This window comes from Dermacentor andersoni, chromosome 3 (genome assembly GCF_023375885.2).
Source record: "Dermacentor andersoni chromosome 3, qqDerAnde1_hic_scaffold, whole genome shotgun sequence".
Taxonomy (NCBI): domain Eukaryota; kingdom Metazoa; phylum Arthropoda; class Arachnida; order Ixodida; family Ixodidae; genus Dermacentor; species Dermacentor andersoni.
The window spans coordinates 218,071,101-218,083,155 of record NC_092816.1 but is presented as its reverse complement, the minus strand read 5'-3'; positions in this window follow the sequence as shown (position 1 = coordinate 218,083,155).

The window sequence follows — 12,055 nt, the reverse complement described above, 5'->3', positions numbered from 1 at the left end:
TGACACATGTTAGCACAGCACTTCCAAGCATTTCATATCACTTCTCCCTCCCTTTTAAAACTGCAGTCTTTGCACGGGTCTTCGTTCTGGGGTAGAATAGACCTCCGTAAGACTGGCGGACTTAGGGGACAGAGAGCCTGTTCAGCTGGAAGGGATGTTGGAGGTGTTGAAGGAACAGGCACGGCACCAGTTGGTTCTGTAGTGGCCAGACTGGACTGGCCTTCTCGTGTTGACGTCGGCCGATTCTTGTAGTCCGGACTGGGTTAAGCGAGTTGGGAGCCTCCACTTTTGGGGCCACGGGTGATACAAGCACCCGACGGAAAATTTGGTCCAAGTGACGTCTGGCTAGGCCATCTGGAGTGTCAACCGTTACCAGCCGTGAACCCTCAGTGCTCTTGACGATGCCTGGATGCCAACGCCTCCCTTGGCCAAAGTTGTGCACCCACACCTGGTCCCTGTACTGGAATCTGGGAGGCTGCGAGTAACTTCAAGGTAGAGAAGGGACACAAGTATCCAAGCGTGAACGAATTTGGTAGTTCAACATTTCTGAAGGAGACTTGCCGCACGGTAGTGGGGTACGTCGATAGCCTAACAGCACTCGCGCCAGTTTTGTTTCGAGATCATTCACCATCGAGTACTTGAGAAGGCCATCCTTTATTGTGTGAACCGCGCGCTCTGCGAGACCATTAGATTGTGGGTGGTACAGCACACTGCGTAGATAAGTTATGTTGTTGGCAGTTATGAACTAAGAAAACTGCTGACTTGCGAACTGAGGCCAGTTATCTGATACAACGGGTTGCGGCAAGCCAAAATGAGCTAACAATTCGCAAAGCCGTGCGATTGTGACTTCTGTGGTCGGCTGACCTGACGGGAAATGCCTCGATCCATTTAGTATGCAAGTCGGCGACTATCAACAGCATGCGTCCCTCTATTGGTCCGGCATAATCAATGTGAGGCCATCAACACTTGGTCGCCATTTCTGGCCAAAAGATAGGAACCTGGTGATGAGGCATTGGCTGCGCTTGTACACGAGATGCACAAACGTGCAAGGCTTTCAATCTCACCATTCAACCCAGGCCATCAGAACAGCACCCAAGCCAGTCTTTTCATCGCAGATGCACCCTGGCGTGGTCGATGTAGCTCAGCGAGCATGGAGACTCGTGCTTTGCGGGGTATGACGATGTGATGACCCCAGTAGAGCAGGCCTTCTACGCTTGACAGCTCCAGTCTTCTGCAAAAATAAGGTTGAAGGTGACTGTGGCATGGTGACAAGCGCTTAGGCCATCCATTAAGTACAAAGTGCTGCACCATACTGAGGTATCCATCTGCGTTCGTCAACACCCGTATGGCACCCGCTGGCACGAACGAGCTGTCAAGGTTCTCTGAAGACAGCATGTATTCTGGTAAGGTGCCCGATCGACAAGCATCTGGTATCGGCATAGGCAAGCGGCTGAGTGCCGCTTGCCCGTACATTGGGGGAACAGCTTAATCTTTTCGTTGAATTCCCACTAGTGGTTAATGGTCCGCGACCAATACAAACTCGCGGCCCACCAGGTAGTCTCGAAACTTTGTCACTCCAAACACCAGTGCAAGAGCTTTATTCTCAAGCTGAAGATAATTCTTTTCGGCGTGTGTTAACGTGCGTGAACGGAAGGCAATGGGCTTATCCAATTTCCCAATTCGGTGCGAGATTACGGCACCTATACCAGAGAGTGACTCATCACATTCCAAGCGCATGGGTTGTTTGGGATCGAAATGCGTCAGAACAGATGAACTCAGAAGGGTTTGTTTAGCCTTGAGATATTAATTTTCCTGCACCGTTCCCCACTGCCATTTATGCTCTTTTTCAAGCAGAAAATACAACCCGGCCAACATTGACATGTGTGGCAAGAACCGGTGATAAGTCCACAGACCCAAAAACGAGTGCAGTTTACTCACATTCGTAGGCCGTGGTGAGTCCCGTATTGCTGCTAGGTTCTTCTCAAGCGGATGCAAGCTGTCTTTGTCGATGCGATGGCCCAGGCAGACGATGGCATTTTTGCAAAAGTGTCATTTTTCGGCCTTCAGCCTGGTACCATTCTCTTGAAGCCTGCGCAACACGTCCTGAAGCACTAAGCCATTACCGGCTTGACGTTCCGCTATCAATACATCGTCCAAATACACCTGCACGGCTGGAAGGTCGGCCAGGACCGTTTCCGTGCAGCACTGAAAAATTGCGGGAGCAGAGGCAACTCCAAAGGGAAGACAGTTATAGCAGAACAACCCCTTGTGAGTGTTTATCACGGTCAACTTCCTCGCCTCCTCATCCAAAGGGAGTTGGCTATATGCATCCTTAAGGGCCAGTGTTGTGAAAAACGATCCCCCATGTAGCGACATGAAAATGTCTTCAATGTTTGGTAAAGGGTACTGCTCAGTTATGCAGGCAGCATTGATTGTGGTTTTGAAATCGCTGCAGATGCGCAGGGATCCATCTTTCTTCAGTACTGGTACGATTGGTGCCACCCACTCAGAATGTGCTATAGGTGATAATATGCCTTGCTCCACTGAACGGTCCAGCTCCCTTTCCACTTTTTCCCGAAGAGCATAAGGGATTGACCGCGCCTTGTGGAACTTCGATTGGGCGCTTTCTCGAATGTGGAATTTCACAGGTGGCCCCTAAATGTTTCCAAGCCCTGGCTCAGAAAGGGCAGAAAACTCAGTCCTGAGGCTGTCGGGATCTGCTGATGTCGACTAAACCGTAGAGAGAAAACCGGATGGCAGAAGCAAAAACGCCTGGATGAAGTCCCTTCTGCAAAGGCTGGGACCTGAACAGTTTATAACAATCAGTGTGGCAGGTACAGCCTTCCCCGCAAAATGGCTTGAAGGTGCAGTTCACCAACAATGAGTAGCTTGCCCAAGTAACAGCTGAGCGTGTGTTTGCATTTCTATAAGCATGGCCAACTCAGACGGTGCGTTAGATACATCTCCTGCAGAATGATAGAAAATGGTGATCCCGTGTCAATAATCATGTTCAAGGGCACGCCACCCCAGCGGATAACTCTGCGGAATGCCTGGAGCAAACATTTCTTTTCTCGTCATTCCTGCAATGTGAAGACTGTTGAAATATCACTTTCCTCCGTTTCTGGTACAGCGCTCTCATAATGAACTGCATTAGCGACACCATTGCGCATACGACTAGCCCGGAGCCCCGATTGGGAGCGGCATTTCCTTGTGAAATGACCAGTCTTCCGACAGTGAAAACACTTTTTTGTTTTGTGTGGACAGTCGCTTGCTTCGTGATCGTAGTTCCTCCAGCATGTGCAATCAGTATGGCTTTGCTTATCTTCGGTGAAGGTCTGATATCGGCGCAATTTTCTCACTACACTGCACAACGCTGCCTCATTATCAGGTCTGGTCACGGTGCTTACTTCCAGTGCGGCTGTCTCTGCCGCTGTGGCAAGCGTTTCAGATTGGGCAAGTGTGAGCTCAGTTCTTTCAAGCAGCGTCTACTGCACCGCACAATTTCAGATGCCACAAACAATGCGGTCCCGTAACATGCGGTCCAAGCTGGTGCCGAAGTTACACTCAACAACATAGTCCCGGACAGACTCATTTGCAGCCTGGTCCCTATGGCAACCTCATTACACTTTGGCGCATAGTGGTCATTTACGAAGGTAAGTGCTTCCTTGTAACTCAGGCCACTTACTTTCCGGGGGGGCGCAGTGTCCAGCAAGAATGCGTACAGTCTTTGTTGACAGTGTCGAAACCAAGAGCGCCTTTTTCTCATCATCTGTCTCAATATAATTCACTTCAAAGAATGTCTCCAGTCGAGTAAAGTAAATCTCCCACTTATCTTGATTTTCGTAGATACTTGGGGTACCGAGGTTCGTAGCCAGGGCCATGACCGCCGACACTCCGTAGACTCTATTACTTCCAGCACTCACCAGGACTCCCAGCGCTACTGAGACGCCACTGATGGTGCCGGGGGCTCCGTGGGGTGGTCACCCTCGTCGCCACTGTTGTAGCGGGTGACAGAGTGACGGAGACGGCCCAAGAGCAAATACACAACATGTTTATTTCAGAGGCAACGAACTATATATAAAGGCTGCTTGCCTATGAAGTAACACAAAAGAACGAATCATGCTTGACACGTTAGCACAGCACTTCCAAGCATATCAAAAGCAAAACTTTTTATCTTTAGTTTGTGGTCCAAAATGCATTGCAGCATATGTCCCATTAATACAAATTATGCCATATTTCTTTCTGACAAGTGCCTATAATTTGGTGCCACACTGGACAGTATTTAAAGCGTTAACGATTTTAATTTTAAAAAAGATGCTGCGTGCAGCATTTCCACTCCTCTCAAAGCATCTTAGTATGTTAACCTCCCCATCCTGGTGGGGAGGTTAACCACACAACACAACGCTTGTGTTGGGTGATTCTCCCTTTAATCCTTGTGTAGTTTTTTTGCCCTGAATGTTACCAGTGAACACAACCAACTTGCCTCATCGCCCTACTTAAAAAATACATTTGCCTTCTCACTCAAAGTTACAGCTTCCGAAACCTGAACCAAACAGCAAATCTTCTGCATCTGAATGAAATCAGCCAATATTTGGTGTCGCCATGCTGTCATCACACTCTGTAAGGTGCAGTGGGGTCGCAATGTGTAAAAATGAAATGGCTGCTCTTACCTTGATCGCATCAATCAAGTAGGTCAACCTGACCATCTGGTAGACATGTCCTGCAGACAGAGTTGGAGATGATGCAGTTGTTGCAGCTGTTGATAGTACAGAAGGCATCATCATAATCAGCCTGATTACGCCCACTGCAGGGCAAAGGTCTCTCCCATACTTCTCCAACAACCCCGGTCATGTACTAATTGTGGCCATGTCGTCCCTGCAAACTTCTTAATCTCATCCGTCCACCTAACTTTCTGCCGCCCCCTGCTATGCTTCCCTTCCCTTGGAATCCAGTCCGTAACCCTTAATGACCATCGGTTATCTTCCCTCCTCATTACATGTCCTGCCCATGCCCATTTCTTTTTCTTGATTTCAACTAAGATGTCATTAACTTGCGTTTGTTCCCTCACCCAATCTGCTCTTTTCTTATCCCTTAACGTTACACCCTTCATTCTTCTTTCCATAGCTCTTTGCATCGTCCTCAATTTAAGTAGAACCCTTTTCATAAGCCTCCAGGTTTCTGCCCCGTAGGTGAGTACTGGTAACACACAGCTATTATACACTTTTCTCTTGAGGGATAATGGCAACCTGCTGTTCATGATCTGAGAATGCCTGCCAAACGCACCCCAGCCCATTCTTATTCTTATGATTATTTCCGTCTCATGATCCAGATCTGCCGTCACTACCTGCCCTAAGTAGATGTATTCCCTTACCACTTCCAGTGCCTCGCTACCTATTGTAAATTGCTGTTCTCTTCTGAGAATGTTAAACATTACTTTAGTTTTCTGCAGATTAATTTTTAGACCCACTCTTCTGCTTTGCCTCTCCAGGTCAGTGAGCATGCATTGCAAATGGTCCCCTGAGTTAATAAGCAAGGCAATATCATCAGCGAATCGCAAGTTACTAAGGTATTCTCCATTAACTTTTATCCCCAATTCTTCCTAATCCAGGTCTCTGAATACCTCCTATAAACACGCTGTGAATAGCATTGGAGAGATCGTATGTCCCTGCCTGATGCCTTTCTTTATTGGGATTTTGTTGCTTTCCTTATGGAGGACTGCGGTGACTGTGGAGCCGCTATAGATATCTTTCAGTATTTTTACATACGGCTCGTCTGCACTCTGATTCCGTAATGCCTCCATGACTGCTGAGGTTTCGACAGAATCGAACGCTTTCTTGTAATCAATGAAAGCTATATATAAGGGTTGGTTATATTCCGCACATTTCTCTATCACCTGATTGATACTGTGAATATGGTCTATTGTTAAGTAGCCTTTACAGAATCTTGCCTGGTCCTTTGCTTGACAGAAGTCTAAGGTGTTCCTGATTCTATTTGCGATTACCTTAGTAAATAGTTTGTAGGCAACTGACAGTAAGCTGATCGGTCTATAATTTTTCAAGTCTTTGGCGTCCCCTTTCCTATGGATTAGGATTATGTTAGCGTTCTTCCAAGATTCCGGTACGCTCGAGGTCATGAGGCATTGCGTATACAGGGTGGCCAGTTTCTCTAGAACAATCTGTCCACCATCCTTCAACAAACCTGCTGTTACCTGATCCTCCCCAGCTGCCTTCCCCCTTTGCACATCTCCCAAGGCTTTCTTTACTTCTTCCGGCGTTACCTGTGGGATTTGGAATTCCTCTAGACTATTCTCTCTTCCATTATCGTCGTGGGTGCCACTGGTACTGTATAAATCTCTATAGAACTCCTCAGCCACTTGAACGATCTCATCCATATTAGTAATGATATTGCCTGCTTTGTCTCTTAACACATACATCTGATTCTTGCCTATTCCTAGTTTCTTCTTCATTGCTTTTAGGCTTACTCCGTTCCTGAGAGCATGTTCAATTCTATCCATATTATATTTCCTTATGTCAGCTGTCTTAAACTTGTTGATTAACTTGGAAAGTTCTGCCAGTTCTATTCTAGCTGTAGGGTTAGAGGCTTTCATACATTGGCGTTTCTTGATCAGATCTTTCGTCTCCTGCGATAGCTTACTGGTTTCCTGTCTAACGGCGTTACCACCGACTTCTATTGCGCACTCCTTAATGATGCCCATGAGATTGTCGTTCATTGCTTCAACACTAAGGTCCTCTTCCTGAGTTAAAGCCGAATACCTGTTCTGTAGTTTGATCCGGAATTCCTCTAGTTTCCCTCTTACCGCTAACTCATTGATTGGCTGCTTATGTACCAGTTTCTTCCGTTCCCTCCTCAGGTCCAGGCTAATTCGAGTTCTTACCATCCTATGGTCACTGCAGCGCACCTTGCTGAGCACGTCCACATCTTGTATGATGCCAGGGTTAGCGCAGAGTATGAAGTCGATTTCATTTCTAGTCTCACCATTCGGGCTCCTCCACGTCCAGTTTCGGCTATCCCGCTTGCGGAAGAAGGTATTCATTATCCGCATATTATTCTGTTCCGCAAACTCTACTAATAACTCTCCCCTGCTATTCCTAGTGCCTATGCCATATTGCCCCACTGCCTTGTCTCAAGCCTGCTTCTTGCCTACCTTGGCATTGAAGTCACCCATCAGTATACTGTATTTTGTTTTGACTTTACCCATCGCCGATTCCACGTCTTCATAGAAGCTTTCGACTTCCTGGTCATCATGACTGGATGTAGGGGCATAAACCTGTACAACCTTCATTTTGTACCTCTTATTAAGTTTCACGACAAGACCTGCCACCCTCTCGTTAATGCTATAGATTTCCTGTATGTTACCAGCTATACTCTTATTAATCAGGAATTCGACACCTAGTTCTCGTCTGTCCGCTAAGCCCCGGTAGCACAGGACATGCCCGCTTTTTAGCACTGTATATGCTTCTTTTGGCCTCCTAACTTCACTGAGCCCTATTATATCCCATTTACTGCCCTCTAATTCCTCCAATAGCACTACTAGACTCGCCTCACTAGATAACGTTCTAGCGTTAAACGTTGCCAGGTTCATATTCCAATGGCGGCCTGTCCAGAAGGCAGAAGGCATATTCTTGACTAAATATTAATATGCAAAGTTTTTTACTCAAATAACATTTTGTTGTTTCTTGTATTGCTCCATGAGCAAAAAGAAAGGTGAATAACTTCTACTTTTCTATCATCTGGAATGCTGTTCGGACTTTGTGGGGTAAATATGATGAAATTGTTTCCTTTAAGTGGTTGGCAACTACACGCAAATTATTAACAGGACATTGGATGTCCTTGGTGGCAGGTGAAGTATCCTCACAGTGGCCATACCAATCATGTCCTACATATATATAATTTTCTACTTTACGAAAACTGCTTAAGAAAAGTGATGCTTTGAACATGTTAGAACACTAATTTGTCACTTGAACTTGAGTTCCCCTTATCATAAAATAAATATTATGTTTTCACTTTTTATTTACATATACTAGAATGCAATTGCAGCTGCTAGGCATTAAACCTGCCACCTCAGGTTGTGTAGTAACATGCTGATGGTCATTCAGCTGCTATAATGTGCATGTATTGGCGATGGCTTCATTTAAAAGTGATGAACATAAAACAAAGGCACTATACACAGCAATAATAAATATGAACATTGTGGTTATAAACCAAGGTATATGCCTGTTGGTCCGCGGGCATAAATGCCTGCCCCATGAAATGAAACAGCTTTATGCAGTTTCATATCGTGGAACGTTTCTCTATCCGCCACCCGAGAACGCGCTCTCTAGCGGTCAGGCTCCGCCGAGAGACTTTAGTAGCTTGAGAGTAATACAGGCTGTGTTAAACAGTTGTATCGAATTGCAGCCAGAGTAATGGCATCGAACTGCTACAATATCCTTCCTAGTAATAAACAGAATATATTAAATATGAATATTGTATTAACAGTGATGCTTTGTTTGAAAAAGAATTATAAATAAATTGGAATATATATTGTAATATGATATTTAAACATTTATTTTCATCTCGAAATAGCAATTTAAATTGTCACCTGCTGCCTGCATTTGCTTTCAGCCTACTGAAGCAGAATCCTACCTTGCACCTCTGGGCAAATGGACTCTTACACACACATTCAAATAGAATCAATTCTTTCCTGCTTTTCTACTTATGCCTGTGTTTATATATTCAAAACTGTTTTAAAGAAATTTTACATGCACTCTTGCTTTATTCTCACCAAATACTTCAATGAAGTTAATTTTCTTGGCCTGCACCATCTGCATGGCTTATTCGGAATTTTATTGGCCAATAGGCATCAAAACTAGTGCACTCTATGCAACAGCTTACGTTTCATAAAGCAAGTTGAACATACTGTAGCCGTATAAACTTTTTTTTCTAGACAACCAGACATGCACAAAAATTGTCTTATTGGATGGTGTAGACCAAAAAATGCAATCTTATGAAATTTGAAGGGTAAAAGCAGTGGAATGAGCGAAAATGTTTCAAATCTAGAATACAAGTGCAAGTGTCACACATCAATGCAAGTATAGTAAACCAGTGCACCCAACATTTGACATGACTTTTAGTTAGTAACCAAGAGAAAAGTTACCCTAAAATGAAATATAAAAGAAAAGGTAAACTAAATAATAGCTCTGTTTTAAAGGACTGCAGTTTATGTGTTAAACGAGAGCACCGCTGGCATGTACTGTTTGTTGCCATTATTCTAGTTCACTTACATGTTAAATGGCCATGACTCAGAACAGTAGCAGTTTTAATTTTTGCAATGCCTTAAATTTTGCTAACTTAATATTTTGTGGAACTTTTGAGTTCATGAAGATATTGGAAGAGGTACCAGAAAGCAAAAGTGTTTAATATAAGAGTCACTCACTCACTTTCAGGGATCAGTGAAACCAATGGCCATTGAAACGTACATTCCTCAGTTGGCTCATTTGTGTGAGCTAGTGAAAGGGAGCAAATGGAACTAATAGATGTCAATGACCATTGATTTTTATGGTCCTTGAAAGAGCACACGTGACTGCGGTATAACTTCACATATGAGTTACTTCTCAGGTTGCAGCTCATCAAGGATGCGAATCTCAACTGCTCTGCTGAGCGAGTGCCTACAACATCACTATGAATAACTCATGAATGGTAAAAAGGATTTTAGAAGTATCTCCATTTGCAATTTCTAATATCACAGGCACTTTAATAAAAACAGTGTAATATTTAATACTAAACACCACTAGCATACAAAGAATTAGCATAAACAATAAGATTTCAGCAAAATCTTTTTTTTTATGTCTGATTTTCTTCCAGTTTCATGTCACTAAGTCCTACCTGCCAACCTGTGAACTATGAAATTTAGAGAAAATGCTGCGGACACAACACTGGAAGTGAGAAAAATAGCTCACATTTTTTAAAGCTTGCCCTTAGCATGTACCTTTTCAGCCATACATGTTCACCTTATTTAACATGAATTACTTTTAGATGCAGAACACAAGCAACAGCAAACTTCAAAGAATGCACAGACAAGCTACACATAATTTTTAGGCCACAGTAACTTTTTTGTTGACATTATCTGAACACACTTACTCAAGGCAGGCACCAGTATGGTTTTCACCATCAAAAGACCTCCAAGGGTATGGTCAAAGGCTGTGCAGCAAGCTAAAGTTGCAAAGACAGCTGTACAAAGACCTAAAATCAATGGCTGTATGGCTAACAGTGTAGGCATATAAACATGATAACAAATCTAAAATGTACATGCAACCACAACATGTAATGTATAAGTATTGTCCTTTGGCCATTATATTATTTTAAACTTGACTGGAACAAACTGGGTGTTATACTTAAAGTCCGGGGAGAAATTTGGGTTTTGCGCTGTCTGGCAGCCCAAAGTTTAGATTTTTCCTGCTAATAGTCAAACTCATTCTGGAACAAAAAAGCAATTCCACTTTGGCTCTACCCTAGGCACTGGCAAGGCAGAAGAAGGGAAGTGAATCATTTCATTATCTGCTAGACATGATATTAAGTGCCTGCGCATTTTGGACTTGTCAAAAGTTGCCGTGCAGGGGTCGACCCCAGATGCAATGGTAAATGCATTTGCAATAGCAAAAACACCGCAGTCGTAACTATTCTCTTGACGCTGAGCTGCTTTAGCATGAACATTAAGAACATTAGAAGAAAGATTCACGATGTTGATTATTTGATGTACTGCACTAACTGGAATGGCCTGATCCAATGAATCGTATAGAAAAACAGTATCCTTAGGGGCTCCATAGTTTGTAACAGTGACCCAATGTCCAGGAACGTGTAGGATTTGAATAAAGGTGTTTTGCTTCTTGAATTTAAACCTCTCCCCAAGAAGAACATCCTGAAACCCACCTATATCAGGAAATTGACGAGATATAATATATAATACTGCATTAATAATTGCATCTGACAGCCACCCTGTGCCTCGCGAGGCCTTTAATTCAGAGGTGTTTATTTTGTAAGGGTTGCAATTATCTGAACCACAAATAGCTTCAGCAATGTTATCAATACATCCTTGTGCTGTTTTGCTATAAACATCTGGCAATGAGGCCTGTTGTTTAAATTTAGAGTTGTCAGAAACAGTTAGACACCTTTTTTTTTCTCTTTGGTTTGTATGATCCACGCGTCTTCTCTTACGTGGTCGGCCACGAGCTGATTGAACAAGAGGGATGCTAAGCACTGTTAGCTGCTGAGCAGCATTACTACTAGGCATGAGGTTTGGGTCTGATCCTTTCGCAAGAGCCTGACATATTTTTTGAGCATGTGAGACTATTGTACAGTTATTTACATCTGGTAGGTCTTGTGATTCATCTGCAATGCAGTCTTGATCAGTGGAGTTATCATTTACAGACTTCACTGGAATGCCGTCATCCGGGTCTACATCACTCTTTGAAATGCTCAGTTCTCCTTCACTTTCTACATCTTCCTGTATACTAATTTCTTGTTCACTGCTTTGTGCCATTTCATCAAATATTGAATGCTCTTTCTTATTTCTAGAATAAGTCACAAGGTTGTGAAAGAAATCCTCACACTCTCCCAGCTTTTCATTAAGTTCAGTTTCACTATACTGTGCTAATATGTTTGCAGTTGCCTTTGAGAGTTCTAAGAGCCGTGCATATGCATATTTATATCTAGCCTCTGGAGTATCAAGCTTTGGCTGTGCCTTTTTTGTTATGCTCGTTGTGAGAATGTTTAGTTTGTCTGGCGACATTGTCAGATCAGTGTCAACAAAATCAGATTTCAGCCAGCGCTGTGGTACACAACACTCATCGAAAAGTTTCTCGTTTTCTTCTAACCTAGCAGCAAAGATATGCCTGCAAGGCAGCTTGTACTGCATGTTAAATGTGCATATGCAGGCTCTCATTCTATCGCTAACTTCATAGCATTTATTGTTAACAGAAACAACGTGTTTGTCACCAGAAGCTGAACATTTTCCTGGATTTTTCTTGTATGTTTCGTACTCTTTACATACCAGTCT